The sequence below is a fragment of the Dipodomys spectabilis genome, unplaced genomic scaffold (assembly GCF_019054845.1).
Source record: "Dipodomys spectabilis isolate Male_0828 unplaced genomic scaffold, ASM1905484v1 ptg000004l, whole genome shotgun sequence".
NCBI lineage: Eukaryota > Metazoa > Chordata > Mammalia > Rodentia > Heteromyidae > Dipodomys > Dipodomys spectabilis.
Window position 1 is genome coordinate 13,974,518 of NW_024870681.1, and position 15,114 is coordinate 13,989,631.

The window sequence follows — 15,114 nt, forward strand, 5'->3', positions numbered from 1 at the left end:
ATCTCAGTAACCTGGTGTTTAACCCCTGATTTACTGAAGCCTTTATCTCTGGGTTTTTGACTAACCTGAAGGTTTTCTTTTAAAGGGAGATCCATCCTACCTTTCAAGTTTGGCCTAATTCTTATTAATCAATAAAAGCTAACTGCAAAGGGTCGAGTTCCATGTTTTAGTATGTTTGCTGAGCAAGCATCATCACATAAAACAGACATTGGGACATTGGTGGTTAGCCTTGCAGACTGTCGACCTTATTTTTACTTGCTTTGCAATTCTCCACAAATGTCAAGCCACAGTTTTATTCCCTTTTCTGAAGTTTGCACTTACTATTTTTAGGTCCTGGGACTTAATTATCCCAGTTAAGTTTCCTTCTTCCCTAGACTAGTTAATATCTTGTCTGCTTAATTTGACCTGGTCCTAATAGTACTCTGGGAGCCAAAATGCGTAAGTGGTTTCTTTCTTATACAGATCCTTACAATTACACTGGATCTACCTAAATGATCCACACAATGCCTGAATTTTAAAATTTTTAATCACATGCCATGTGATATGTGACACATTCGTGGGTTCCAGACAATAAAATATGCATATCTTATTCCTCTCTTCTCCACTGAGGACTATGGTTTAAAGCCAGCCTGGTCAGGAGAGAGAGAGAGATTTTTATTCCCAATTAGATACCAGACTTCACTTGTTGTTCAACCCAAAAACTGTTTCTTCTCCTGCATCACCTTCCCTTCCCCAGCCTCTACTCAACCTTCACTTGCTGATTTTAGTGCAACCACCTCTAGGAAGTCTTGTTTGACTCCCAAGGAGTGAGGCCCCCTTCCCAAATACTTTATATCCTACCTTTATGAATGTCACATCATAATTACCCATTGACTTCCTAAGAGTAAGCACTCCTTGGAAATTGTGTCATTTTTCACTGGGGTATCCCCAGCTCCCAGTACATGCCTTTCATGTGATGGCCCTCAGCATGTGTGTTGGTGTGTATGTACATATATGTATATGTATATGTAAATCATGTACAGCTTTCCTTCATTTCCTGCGGGGTGATTTCAAGACACACACACACAAACACACACACACAAACACACACACAGATACCAAAATCTTTGGGTACTCGAGTCGCTTCTATAAGCACAGTAGTTACATATATGTATATGCATCTTCCAACATGCTTTGAAGCATCTCTACGTACATTTAGCACAGTGTAAATAATTGCTGTACTATCTTGGATGGGTACAGGAATAACAAGAAGGAAACAATTTTTTTTTTGAGTATGGGCATACATTTTTTTAAAACAGTTTTCCATCTGTGTTTGGTTGAATCTGCAGATGCAGAAGGAACAATAAGGAGGGCCAGTTGTTCCAAGAAGGAAGGGGCAAATGTATGTAATCAAAACTAAGAAAAAATAAGCAATAACAAACTCTACATCTTCTCAAAATTAGATTAAATAAAAGCTCAGTGGGTTTCTAAGTAAAAAAAAAAAAGAAAAAGAAAACTCCAGACCATGCAATCCATCTCCATTGTGTAATGACAGAATAATACAGCATATGCCTTGTGTTTGAGGATAGGTGAGATAAAACTAATTGGCTAAAGAAGTTAAAAGAGTTGTCTAATGAAAAGACAGAATTATTCTATATTCACTAATGGAATGTGCATTTTCATGCTTTCTTATAAAAGTCAAGTAATACCACTCAGATTTTCAAAGAATTGAAAATAAAATAGAAATTAAAATAGAAAAACAAAATTCCCAAGCTCTTGCTTTTCCCCATACCAAATTCTCCTTCTCTGGTAGTGTTTTCATCCTTTTCTGAATTTGGTTCTCCTGGGTAACTTATTTGTATCTGATAACAATAAAATAACCTTTTATCACTATTGGAATTTATTGATTTTAGGTACATTTAAAAAAAGATCTAGCTCCAATTATGTCTGTGTGTGTGTGTGTATAGGTGTGTGTAGAGGGGTGTGTGTGTGTGTGTGTGTGTGTGTGTGTGTTGGCCCTGGGGCTAGAACTCAGAGCCTGGGTATTTTCCCTGAGCAGACAAGCACTCTACCATCTCAAAAAGGCTGGGAATGTGGCTTAAAGGTAGAGTTACCTTTACCACATAAACAGAAAAGGCCAGAATTGGTGCTGTGGCTCAAGTGGAAGAGTGCTAACCTTGAGCAAAAAGAAGATCAGGGATAGATAGTGCCCAGGCCCAGAGTTCAAGCCCCAGGACTGGCTAATAATGATTATAGTGATGATGATGATGATGATGATGATGATGATGATGATGATAATGAAAAAGCTTTTTATTCAGTAGCATTGCTCTCCCATCCTACTGTCGCCTATATAAAATCAAGTCTCACAGGTACAGGTAAAACGCAGTCTCTCCTGCTAAGACTCTTACTTCTCCCCAAATTTGCAATATAATTCACAAACTATAGAATTTTCCCATTGAAAGCATATGATTCAATTGGACATGGCAGCCCACATCTGTAATCCCAGGCACTTGTGGGAAGGTAGAACATAAAGATAGTGTGTGCTCGCCTTGAGCTGAAGAGCACAGGGACAGCACCCAGGCCCAGAGTTCAAGCCACATGACTGACAAAAAAAAAGATAGTGTGTTCCAGATCAGCTTAGCTAACATAGCAAGATCCCATCTCAAAAATAAATGCAATGAAACTTCAGAGCTTCTGCATGGCAAAGGACATAGCTAGCAAGATCAATAGAAAACCCATGGAATGGGAGATGATCTTCACTAGCCATACAATGGACAAGGGTCTCATATCTAAAATATACCTGGAACTCAAAAAATTAAATCCCCCAACAACAAATCTTCAAAGAAACAACTGCCCGATAAATAAGTGGGCTAAAGACTTAAAGAGAAACTTCTCTGAAGAGGAAATAAGGTTTCCCTTATTTGCAATAGCTAGTATATGTCTGGAACAAGAAGAAAAGGTCAGATAAGATGATGTTAAGTGAAATGAACCCCAAGATAAGGACACAAGTCGTTTTTTTCTTTCCTCCTATTGTTTCTAACATATTTATAAGGTACCATGTGGTTTTGTTGTTGTTTTGTATGTCCCTCCTCCATGGTACAATCCCTGTCTTCACTGTATTTGATGTAGGTATAATTTGGGTAGGGGAAGGGAAAAAACAAACTGTTTAAATAGGGATACAGGTTGACCCGTTGCAACAATGAAATGTACAAGATGCTATGTTTGACAGGGGCAGAGGAGGAGTGTAGTTGAGGAGGTGGGAGGGATGGTAGGGGAAAAACAAAGGAGGCGGCAGCAATGCTTGATAAGAAATGCACTCATTACCTTGCTCATGTAACTGTAACCCCTCTGTACAGTATTCTCACAATAAAAAACTTATTTTAAAAAAAGAATGGCCAATAGACACATGAAGAAATGCTCCACTTCTCTAGCCATAAAAGAAATATAAATTAAAACAACACTGAGATTCCACCTCATCCCAGTTAGAATGGCTATAATCAAGAACTCTAATAAGAACAGATACTGTAGGGGATGTGGCCAAAAGGGAACCCTACTGCATTGTTGGTGGGAGTATAAACTTGTTCAACCACTTTGGAAATCAATATGGAGGTTCCTTGAAAGACTCCACATAGAGCATCCCTATGACCCAGCAATCCCACTTTTGGGCATTTACCCAAATGATCACAAACAAGACCATACTAAATTTACCAGCACAATTATGTTTATTGCATCATTATTTATCATAGCTAAGGTATGGAACCAACCTAAATGCCCCTCAGTAGATGAATGGATCAAGAAAATGTGGTATATATACACAATGGAATTCTATGCCTCCATCAGAAAGAATGACATTATGAGTTAAACCATCTTAACAGGCCCATATCAAGCACCGAAATAGAAACAGCAACAAGAGACCTCCCATCTAAGAAAAGTCCAGGACCAGATGGTTTTACAGCGGAATTCTACAAGGCCTTCAAAGCAGAGCTCACACCAATACTCCTCCAACTCTTCAATGAAATTGAAAGAGAAAGTTCACTACCGAACACATTCTATGAAGCCATCATAACCCTCTTCCTAAAACCAGGCAGGGACTCATCAAAGAAAGAGAACTATATACCCATTACTTTGATGAACATTGATGTAAAACTTCTCAACAAAATTTTGGCCAATCGACTTCAACAATCCATCCAAAAAATCATACACCACGATCAAACAGGATTCATTTCAGTGATGCAAAGCTGGTTCAATATACGCAAATCAATTAATATTTTTCATCACATCAACAGGAGCAAGGATAAGAACCACATGGTTATCTCAATAGATGCAGAAAAAGCATTCGACAAGATCCAACACCCCTTTATGATGAAGGTCTTGGAAAAATTAGGAATCCATGGAACATTCCTCAATACAATAAAGGCTGTATATGACAAGCCTACAGCCAGCCTTATACTTAATGGTGAAAAACTAAAGCCATTTCCTCTTAACTCAGGAACAAGACAAGGATGTCTACTCTCTCCACTTCTCTTCAATCTAGTATTAGAATGCCTAACTACAGCAATAAGACAAGATGCAAACATAAAGGGGATCTAAATAGGGAAAGAAGAAATAAAACTCTCACTCTTTGCAGATGACATGATCTTGTATTTAAAGAATCCCATAGACTCCTCTCCCAAATTACTCAAGCTGATTCAAAACTTTGGCAAAGTAGCAGGGTATAAAATTAACCCTCAAAAGTCAATGGCTTTTCTGTATGCCAACAATAAGAAAAGTGTGGCTGAAATTAGGAAAGCAACTCCATTCATAATAGCCCCACAAAAAATAAAATACCTAGGAATTAACTTAACCAAAAAAGTGATGAAAACTTTAAAAACTTGAAAAAGGAAATCAAAACAGAACTTAGAAAGTGGCAAAAACTCCGTTGCTCCTGGACTGGAAAGATCAACATCGTGAAAATGGCAATACTTCCCAAAGCTATCTACAAATTCAATGCGATACCCATCAAAATTCCAACCTCATTCTTCAAGGAAATAGAAGAGCCAATCCAAAAATTCATATGGAACAATAAAAGACCCCGAATGGCAAAAACGATCCTCAACAGAAAGAACAGTGCTGGAGGAATATCAATATCAAATTTCAAACTCTACTATAAAGCCATAGTAATCAAAACAGCTTGGAACTGGCACAAGAACAGACCTCAGGACCACTGGAATAGAATTGAAAACCCAGAAATGAACTTACAGACCTATAGCCATCTAATCTTTGATAAGGGAGCTAAAAAAATAGAATGGAAGAAAGACAGCCTCTTCAGTAAATGGTGCTGGCAAAATTGGTTAAGCACTTATAGAAAACTAAAACTAGATCCTTATATATCACCCTGCACCAGAATCAACTCCAAATGGATCAAAGACCTCGGAGTCAAAGCAGACACCCTGAAAACATTACAGGATGGAATAGGAGAAACCCTAGATCTCCTTGGCACAGGCCGAAATTTTCTTAAAAGAGACTCAGAAATACAACAAATCAAAGAAGGGTTGGGCAAATGGGATTGCATGAAGTTGCAGAGCTTCTGCATGGCAAAGGACATAGCTAGCAAGAAAGCCCACAGATTGGGAGAAGATCTTCACTAGCCATACAACGGACAAGGGTCTCATATCTAAAATATACTTGGAACTCAAAAAATTAAATCCCCCAACAACAAATCCTCAAAGAAACAACTGCCCAATAAATAAGTGGGCTAAAGACTTAAAGAGAAACTTCTCTGAAGAGGAAAGAAGGATGGCCAATAGACACATGAAGAAATGCTCAACCTCCCTAGCCATAAAAGAAATGCAAATCAAAACAACATTGAGATACCACCTCACTCCAGTTAGAATGGCTATAATCAAGAACTCTAAAAACAACAGATGCTGGAGGGGATGTGGACAGAAAGGAACCTTACTTCATTGTTGGTGGGAATGTAAACTTGTTCAACCACTTTGGAAAGTAGTGTGGAGGTTCCTCAAAAGACTCCACATAGAGCTCCATTTGTTAGGAAATGGAAAGACTTGGAAAAAATTATATTAAGTGAAGTAAGCCAGGCCCAAAGAAACATAGGTCCAATGGTTTCCCTTATTTGCAATATCTAGTATATGTCTGAGTCAAGCAGAAAAGGTCAGATAAGGTGATGTTAGGGAAATGAACCCTAAGATATGTATTCAAATGTTTTTTTGCTTTCATGCGATTGTTTCTAACACATTTATAAGATTATTTCTTTGTTGCTTTGTATGTCCCTCCCCCATAGTATAACCCTTGCTTTCACTGTATTTGATTTCAGTACAATTTGTGGAGGGGAAGGGGAAAAACAAATCGTTTAAATAGGGATACAGGTGGACCCATTGCAACAATGAGATGTACAAGTCGTTATGTCGAAAACGAACTTTACAACTTTGGTGGGGGGGAAGAGGGAGAGCGGGGAGGATTGGAGGGGAGGATGGGAAGGGGAAACAAAGGAGGAGGCTACAACGCTTGATAAGAAATATACTCATTACCTTGCCCATGTAATTGTAACCCCTCTGTACAGTATTTTCACAATAAACAAAGAAAGAAAGAATGACATTGCTCCATTTGTTAAGAAATGGAAATGCTTGGAAAAAAATTATACTGAATGAAGAATGTCAGGCCCAAAGAAACATAGGTCCCACGGTTTCCCTTATTTGCAATATCTAGTATACGTCAAGGACAAGCAGAAAAGGTCAAAAGCTATGTACATATGACCAGATAAGATGATGTTATGTGAAATGAACCCCAAAATAGGAACACAAGTGGTTTTATCTTGCTTGCTATTGTTTTCAACATATTTATAGTGTACTATGTGATTTTTTTTTATTTCTTTGGCATGTTCCCCCCATGATATATCCCCTGTTTTCACTCTATTTGATGTCAGTACCCTGCATCTTGTATATATATTTTTCTAATTTGGGGAGGGGAAGGGAAAAAACAAAATGATTAAATAGGAATAAAGGTTGACCAATTGTAACAATGAGATGTAAAAGATACTATGTTGAAAATGAATTTTATAACTTCAGGTGCAGGGTAGGGGGGAGAGAGCTGGGGAGGTTGGGGGGAAGGGATGGTAGGGAGTAAACAAAGGAGGGGGTAACAATGCTCTATAGGAAATGTACTCATTACCTTACTCATGTAACTGTAACCCCTGTACAGTATCTTTACAATAAAAATATATAAAAATAAATAAATGCAAGATTCCATCTCAAAAATAAATAAATAAATAAAGTAGTTGGATGATGGTGGCTCATGCCAGGAGGCTGGGATCTAAGGATTGCAATTTGAAGCCAGACCAGGCAGGAAAGTCAGTGAGTCGCTTATCTCCAATAAGCTACTCAGTGCTGTGGCTCAAGTTGTAAAGTGCTAGCCTTAAGCCAAAAAAAAAAAAAAAAAGCTTAGGGATAATGCCCAGGCCTGGAGTTCAAGCCCCAGGACCCACAATAACTAACTAACTAAATAAATAAATAAATAAATAGATTCACAGAATTTCAATACATTTATAAGTCTGTGTAACCATCACCACATTCCAATTTTAGGGGGAAAAAATGGCTCCTCCAAAAAGAAATCCTATATGCATTAATAATTCTTTTTATTTCATGCTACCACTTCCTCCACCCTGGCAATCACTGGTTTACTTTCTGTCTCTAATATTTGGCTATTCTGGACATGAAATCATTTACTGTGTCTGAGAACTGGCTTCTTTCATTAAAATAACATTTTCAGACAGTCACCAATGGCTCAGCTTGTAATTCTTAGCTATTCATGAGGCAGCCTGGTCAGAAAAGCCCATGAGACTTTTATCTCCAATTAACTACCAAAAAGCTGGAAGTAAGTTGGGTACCAGTGGCTCATGCCTATAATCCTAGCTACTCAGGAGGTGAGATCTGATGATCAGAGTTTGAAGCCAGCCTGGGCAAAAAAAAAAAAGTCCCTGTAAGACTCTTATCTCCAATTAACCATTCAAAAACCGGATGTGGCACTGTGGCTTAAGTGGTATAGCGCTAGCCTTAAACACAAAAAGGTTCTGGGACAGTCCCCAGGCTCTGAATTCAAGGCCCAAACCCACAAAAAAAAGAAAAGAAAAGAACTAAAAAGAAAACTGGAAGTAGAGGTGTGATGCAAGTGGTACATGCTAGCTTTAAGAGAAAAAAAAACACACAAAATACTCAAGATTTGTACAAAATAAATAAAATTTTCGGGCTGGGAAGGTGGCTCAGTGGTAGAGTGCTTGCCTTGCACACATGAGGCCCTGGGCTTGATTCCTCAGCACCACATAAATTGAAAAAGCCTACGTGGTACTGGGGCTCAAGTGGTAGCACACTAGCCTTGAGCTGAAGAGCTGAGGGACAGCACCCAGGCCCAGAGTTCAGTCCCAATGACCAACCAAAAAACTTTTTTTTCAAGGTTTGTCCATAGCATGTGTCAAAACATGATTCCTTCTTATGAGTGGGTAATATTCTATCATGTGATTATCCATTCATCTGTGGATGGCCATTTGGCCTATTTCATCTTCTGGCCATGATGATGTTGCTATGACCACTATTTGCATGGTTTTTGGTAGACAGGCTTATAGCGCTCTTAAGTATACACCTTCTTACGACACTGCTACATCATGTAGTCACTTGAACTTTGAGGAAATGCCAGAGTGCTTTGCCAAGCAGCTGCACCCTTTTCTGTTCCCACCCGTGGCACACAAATCCCAATCTTTCCATCACTTCATCAACCCTTGCTACCATTCTCTTTCGTCGTGCTGGGCATAAAGTGGTAGAGCATTGTAGTTTGGATTTGCTTTGGATTCTTTCCCAAATGATGGTGAGCATCTTTTCATGTGCTTATTAGATATTTATCTAGCTTCTTTGGAAAACTATCTATTCAGATCCTCTGCCCATTTTGTGAAAATTGGCTCATTTGTCTTTTTATTGTTGTAAGAGTTACATATTCTGTTGCAAGTTCCTTACTGTCCCTATGGTTTGCAAATTTTTCTATTCTCTCTGGCTTCTGTTTAACTTTTTAAGAAAGACAGATAGATAGATAGATAGATAGATAGATAGATAGATAGATAGATAGATAGATAGATAGATAGATAACTCTGATTAACCTTGAATTTTTTTCTTTGGTTGTTCATGCTTTGGTATTTTACTTTTATTATTTTTATTTTTGAGTTATGTATTTATAATATATGGGAGTTTCATTGTGACATTTCCACAAATACACACAGTATACCCTGAACAATTTCACCCCTCCACCACATTCCTATTCCTCTCTTATCTCCTTCCTCCCTTTTCAAATAGCACCTCGTGGGTTTCATTATACTGTGTTTATGTGGGTGTGTGATGTATGCATGTGTATGTGTCTTCATGTGTTGTGTGTGTGTGTGTGTGTGTGTGTGTAATGTCCTTCAATACTCTCTACCCCTCAGTATCCCCTCCTTCCCCTCCTCTGCTGATCCCTTCTTAAACAGACTTCTGCATTTATATCCTATTAATCTGTTATGTTTTTCAACCCCATTGTCACAAGAATTTGCTCTCCGGTGTTTTTTCCTAAGAGATTTAGGCCTATGATTCATGTTGTGTTAACACTCCCTACAGTGTAAAGAAGAAGTCCAGCTTTTCCCTTTAGCATATGGATCCCTAATTGTACTGGTACCATTTGTTGAAATGACTGTTCTTCCCAATTGAGTGGTTTTGGAACCATTTTCAAAATCGAATTGATTGTAAATGTAGGACCTTATTTATGGAATATTAGCTCTCCTTTTTGTATCTTTGTATGTGACTTTGTATCTGACTTTGTATCTTTGTATCTTTGTATCTGACTTTGTATCTTTATGTATGCCCATAACAATCTTGATAATACTGTATCTTCATGGTAAGGTTTTCAATTAAGAAGTATGAATCCTACATTTGTTCTTTTTTGCTGCTCTTGTTAGGACTGAGGTTTGAACTCAGCACCTCATGCTTGCTAGGGACCACCAGTCCTTCCCACTTCCTGTTGATTTGTGATTTTCTGTTGTATTTTTTGGGGGGGGAAGGGGGAGACAGTCATTTTTCCATCAGCCTCTTGAGGTTTGTCCAGGGCTAGCCTGCATTGTACTTCTCCAATCTGTGGCTTCCTAAGTAGCTGACACCACATATTGAGGTCACCCTATATATCTTATTTGTTGAAGTAGAGTCTCACCAATTTTTTGACTGGGTTGTCCTCGGACCACAATTTTTCAGCCTCCTGAATATCTGGGATTATAGGGGAGAACCACTGTACCTGGCTTCCAACTTTGCTCTTAATATTAAGATTATTTGAGCTGCTTTATGATCTCATATTTCCATATAATAAATTTTATTATGAGCAACTCATCAATTTCTATCAAAAAATAGATAGCTTATATTTGTCATAGTCCACATAGACCAGTTTGGGAAACATTGCCCTATTAGTATGATCAAGTGTTTGTGTACATGGACATGTGTTGTTTCTCCACTTACTTAGTTTTCCAACTTAATTTCCCCTGACATGTTGTATAGGTTTTAGTGTTCAAGTCTGACACTTCTATTGTTAAATATATTCTGTAAGGTTTTTATCTTTCTGTTAGAAATGTAATTGTCTCCTTAATTTCAGTTTTATTGCTAGTGAAATTTTATATATTTACTTCTATGGTGACAACTTGCTGAACTGTTTTGTTATTTCTAATATTCTGTGTGTGTGTGTGTGTGTGTGTGTGTGTGTGTGTGTGTGTGTGTGTGTGTGTGTGTGTGTATACCAGTCCTGGGATTTCAACTCAGGGCTGGGACACTGTCCCTGAGCTTTTTTGACCAAGGCTAGTGTTCTACCACTTGAACCACAGCTCCAGTTCTAGTGTTCTTTTATCAGACTTCCTTTAGGATTTTTCTACATAAAAGACCATGGCATCTTCAAGTAGAGGTAGTTTCAGTTCTCTTCCAGCCTGGTTGCCTTTTGTTTCTTTCTCTTTCCTAATTTTCCAGGCTAGAACATCTAGTACAATAGTAAACAGAAGAAATTTGGGTATCCCTGTCTAGCTCCTAACCTAAGAAACTTCAGTACTCAACATTAATATGTAATCTTTCAGTTTATTCACTTCTTCAATTGAAGTGGCAGCTTTTTTTTAGCTTTCTCTGTGTTGAGATATTTTCACCTTTTTGTGAAAAAGGTATAGATTTTTTAAATGTTCATTCTGTATCTAGTAAAATGATAGTACAATTTTATTCTTTATGCTTTCAATATGGTGAATTATATTAATCGATTTTGAAAAATTAAGCCAACCTTGCATTCCCAGGATCCCAATTGGTCTAATGTATGATATTACTAGGTTTGATTTGATATTCTGTTCAGGATATGTCTACGTATATTCATAAAGGGTTTTTTCTCTCCTTTTGATACCTTTGGTTTTAGTGTAAGAATAGTAGTAGTAATCTGTACATCACTCTGAGCTGTGATGTATTCTGTTCGATAGAATAGAATACTGTTCTATAAAGTAATATAGAATAGTACAGTATAGCATAGTATTCTATAGAATAGAAACTTCATTGTTTTGGGCCGTTACAACAAAATGCTTGAGATAGCTAACTTCAGAAAGAAATAGAGGCTTGATATTTTGAAGGCAGGAAGTCTTACATAGCACAATACAAGCTCTAACAAATGCCCCAAGGTGAGTGTCAGGAGCATGTACTAGGAAATAATCACAGGTGATGGAATCAAAGAGAGAAGAGTAGCCTGTTCCTTCTATAACAACTCTCTCAGGAGAGGGCAAGAGTCACACCAGATAATCTCCTTCTGTCTTAGAAATACAGAGCACTTAATGACCATTAGGCCTCCTGCTTCCACAGTATCCTCCCAAAGCATCAGTCTGGAAGCCAGGCCTCCAATCACAGGGACCCTTGGAGGAAACCCTAGCCACAGCAATTACTGTTCACTTTCATAAATGTTTGGTAGATCCAGTGGTGAAGCCATTGGGCCTGAGCTTCTCTGAGTAGAAAGTTTTAAAATTACTAGTTCAATCTCTAGCTATTCCAGTTTTCTATTTCTTTTTGAGTCAGTTTCAGTCATTCACTTCTTACTAGGCCTTCGTTCATTTTATTTAAGTTATGTGATTTATTGGTAAACACCACCCAAATTTTCAATCTTTATTATAATGCTTACTTCTTGGTTAGATATATTTTAACTTCAGTACTATTGGTGAAAATTTAGCTTCTTAGTGCATGAATTTTAGATACTTTCTTTTTACTTCTCTCTACACCAACTAAGTCTTCCTTTTTCCAACTTGTGACAGCTATGCTTTTATTTTTACTTAGTCAAGATTAAGTTCATATACATTTTCCTCTGTCACCATCATTAATTTCATGCATGCCTAGTTAAGGACTAATCTTTAAACTTGAAAACTGATAAATAAGCTGGGTGCCAATGGCTCATACCTATAATCTTGCCTAGTCAGTAGGCTGATATCTGAGGATAGTAATTTGAAGCCAGCCCCAAAAGGTAAGTCTATGAGATTCTTATCTCCTAACCATTTAAGTAGATTAGCCAATTAAGTGGAGTTGTGGCTCAAGGGATAGAGCACTCATCTTGAGCAAAAATTCTCAGAGACAGGGCTCTGACCCTGAGTTAAAGCCTGAGCATACACATAAAAGAAGGAAAGAAAAGGGGAACAAAAGGGAGAGAGAAAGAAAGAGAGAGGAAGGAAGGAAGGAAGGAAGGAAGGAAGGAAGGAAGGAAGGAAGGAAGGAAGGAAGGAAGGAAGGAAGGAAGGAAGGAAGGAAGGAAGGAAAGAAAGAAGGGAGGGAGGGAGGGAGGGGAGGAAGGAAGGAAGGAAGGAAGGAAAGAAAGAAGGGAGGGAGGGAGGGAGGGAGGGGAGGAAGGAAGGAAGGAAGGAAGGAAGGAAGGAAGGAAGGAAGGAAGGAAGGAAGGAAGGAAGGAAGGCTTATACCCTAATAAATATAAGTGCATTGTTATCCACTAGAGAGGCAAGCAATGTCTAAAACGTAATTCCTTCTTTTTGACTCCATATTATAATCTCTAGGGGGCTTCAGAGAAGAATGTTCTTAGAATAGATGTTTGAAATTATGTGAAATTTCAGTTTGCTTCATATGTAAATGACAATTTTGATAGCTTCTAGTTTTTCCTGGAGTTGAAATTTGCCTTTTTCTGGGGGAGGGGGGGTGGAATAAATGTCCCATTTATAATTATTCCCAACTTCTTTTTATTTTATTGTGAAAATACCATACAGAGGGGTTATAATTACATGGGCAAGGTAATGAGTGCATTTCTTATCAAGCATTGTTGCCTCCTCCTTTGTTTCCCCTTCCCATCCCTTCCCATCTTTCCCCCACCCCCACACCCCTCACCCACCCCCACTCCACCCCGCGCCAAAAGTTGTAAAGTTCATTTTCGACACAATATCTTGTACATCTCATTGATGTAATTAATCTACCTGTATCCCTATTTAAACAATTTGTTTTTTCCCTTCCCCTCCACAAATTATACCAACATCAAATACAATGAAAGCAGGGGTTATACCGTGGGGGAGGGACATACAAAGCAACAAAGAAATATCTTATAAATATGTTATGCACAATAGCAAGAAAGAAAAAAACATTTGAGTCCTTAACTTGGGGTTCGCTTAACATCAACTTAAATGACCATTCCTGCTTGTCTCGGACATATACTAGTTATTGCAAATAAGGGAAACCATGGAACCTATGTTTCTTTGGGCCTGGCTTACTTCACTTAATATAATTTTTTCCAAGTTTTTCCATTTCCTAACAAATGGGACAATGTCATTCTTTCTGATGGAGGCCATTGTGTATATATACCACATTTTCTTGATCCATTCATCTACTGAGGGGCATCTGGGTTGCTGCAATATCTTAGCTATGGTAAATAATGCTGCAGTAAACATAGTTGTGCTGGTAGCTTAAGTATGGTCTTGTTTATGATCATTTGGGTAAATGCCCAAAAGTGGGATTGCTGGGTCATAGGGGAGCTCTATGTGGAGTCTTTTGAGGACCTTCCATACTACTTTCCAAAGTGGTTGAACAAGTTTACACTCCCACCAACAATGCAGTAAGGTTCCTTTCTGTCCACATCCCCTCCAGCATTTGTTGCTATTAGACTTCTTGATTATAGCCATTCTAACTGGGGTGAGATGGTATCTCAACATTGTTTTGATTTGCATTTCTTTTATGGCTAGGGAGGTTGACCATTTCTGCATGTGTTTATTGGCCATCCTTCTTTCCTCTTCAGAGAAGCTTCTCTTTAAGTCTTTCGCCCACTTACTTATTGGGCAGTTGTTTCTTTGAAGATTTGTTGTTGGGGGATTTAATTTTTTGAGTTCCAAGTATATTTTAGATATGAGACCCTTGTCCGTTGTATGGCTAGTGAAGATCTTCTCCCAATCCGTGGACTTTCTATTGATCTTGCTAGCTATGTCCTTTGCCATGCAGAAGCTCATGCAGAAGCTCTTGCAAATCAACCCTTCTTTGATTTGTTGTATTTCTGGGTTTCTTTTAAGAAAATTTCAGCCTGTGCCAAGGAGACCTAGGGTTTCTCCTATTCCATCCTGTAATGTTTTCAGAGTGTCTGCTTTGACTCCGAGGTCTTTGATCCATTTGGAGTTGATTCTGGTGCAGGGTGATATATAAGGATCTAGCTTTAGTTTTCTACAAGTGCTTAACCAATTTTGCCAGCACCATTTACTGAAGAGGCTGTCTTTCTTCCATTCTATTTTTTTAGCTCCCTTATCAAAGATTAGATGGCTATAGGTCTGTAAGTTCATTTCTGGGTTTTCAATTCTATTCCATTGGTCCTGAGGTCAGTTCTTGTGCCAGTGCCAAACTGTTTTGATTACTGTGGCTTTGTAGTAGAGTTTGAAATTTGGTATTGATATTCCTCCAGCACTGTTCTTTCTGTTAAGGATCATTTTTGCTATTCAGGGTCTTTTATTGTTCCATATGAATTTTTGGATTGCCTCTTCTATTCCTTGATATTCCCAATTTCTTATTCGCTCTCTATATTGAAAGAAATCTACTTTATTCTTCTTGAAGCTATTCTTTCTACACCCCAGTGGCTTCCTAATAGAAATAAATTATATTT

At 38.2% G+C, this 15,114-nt stretch overlaps 1 protein-coding gene across 2 annotated transcripts in view; it reads left to right on the top strand.

Annotated features, from left to right (window-relative positions):
• The window catches only part of Dnah9 (dynein axonemal heavy chain 9), a 339,142-nt gene that overhangs the window by 289,492 nt on the left and 34,536 nt on the right, over nt 1–15,114 (top strand). The window lies entirely within an intron of this gene.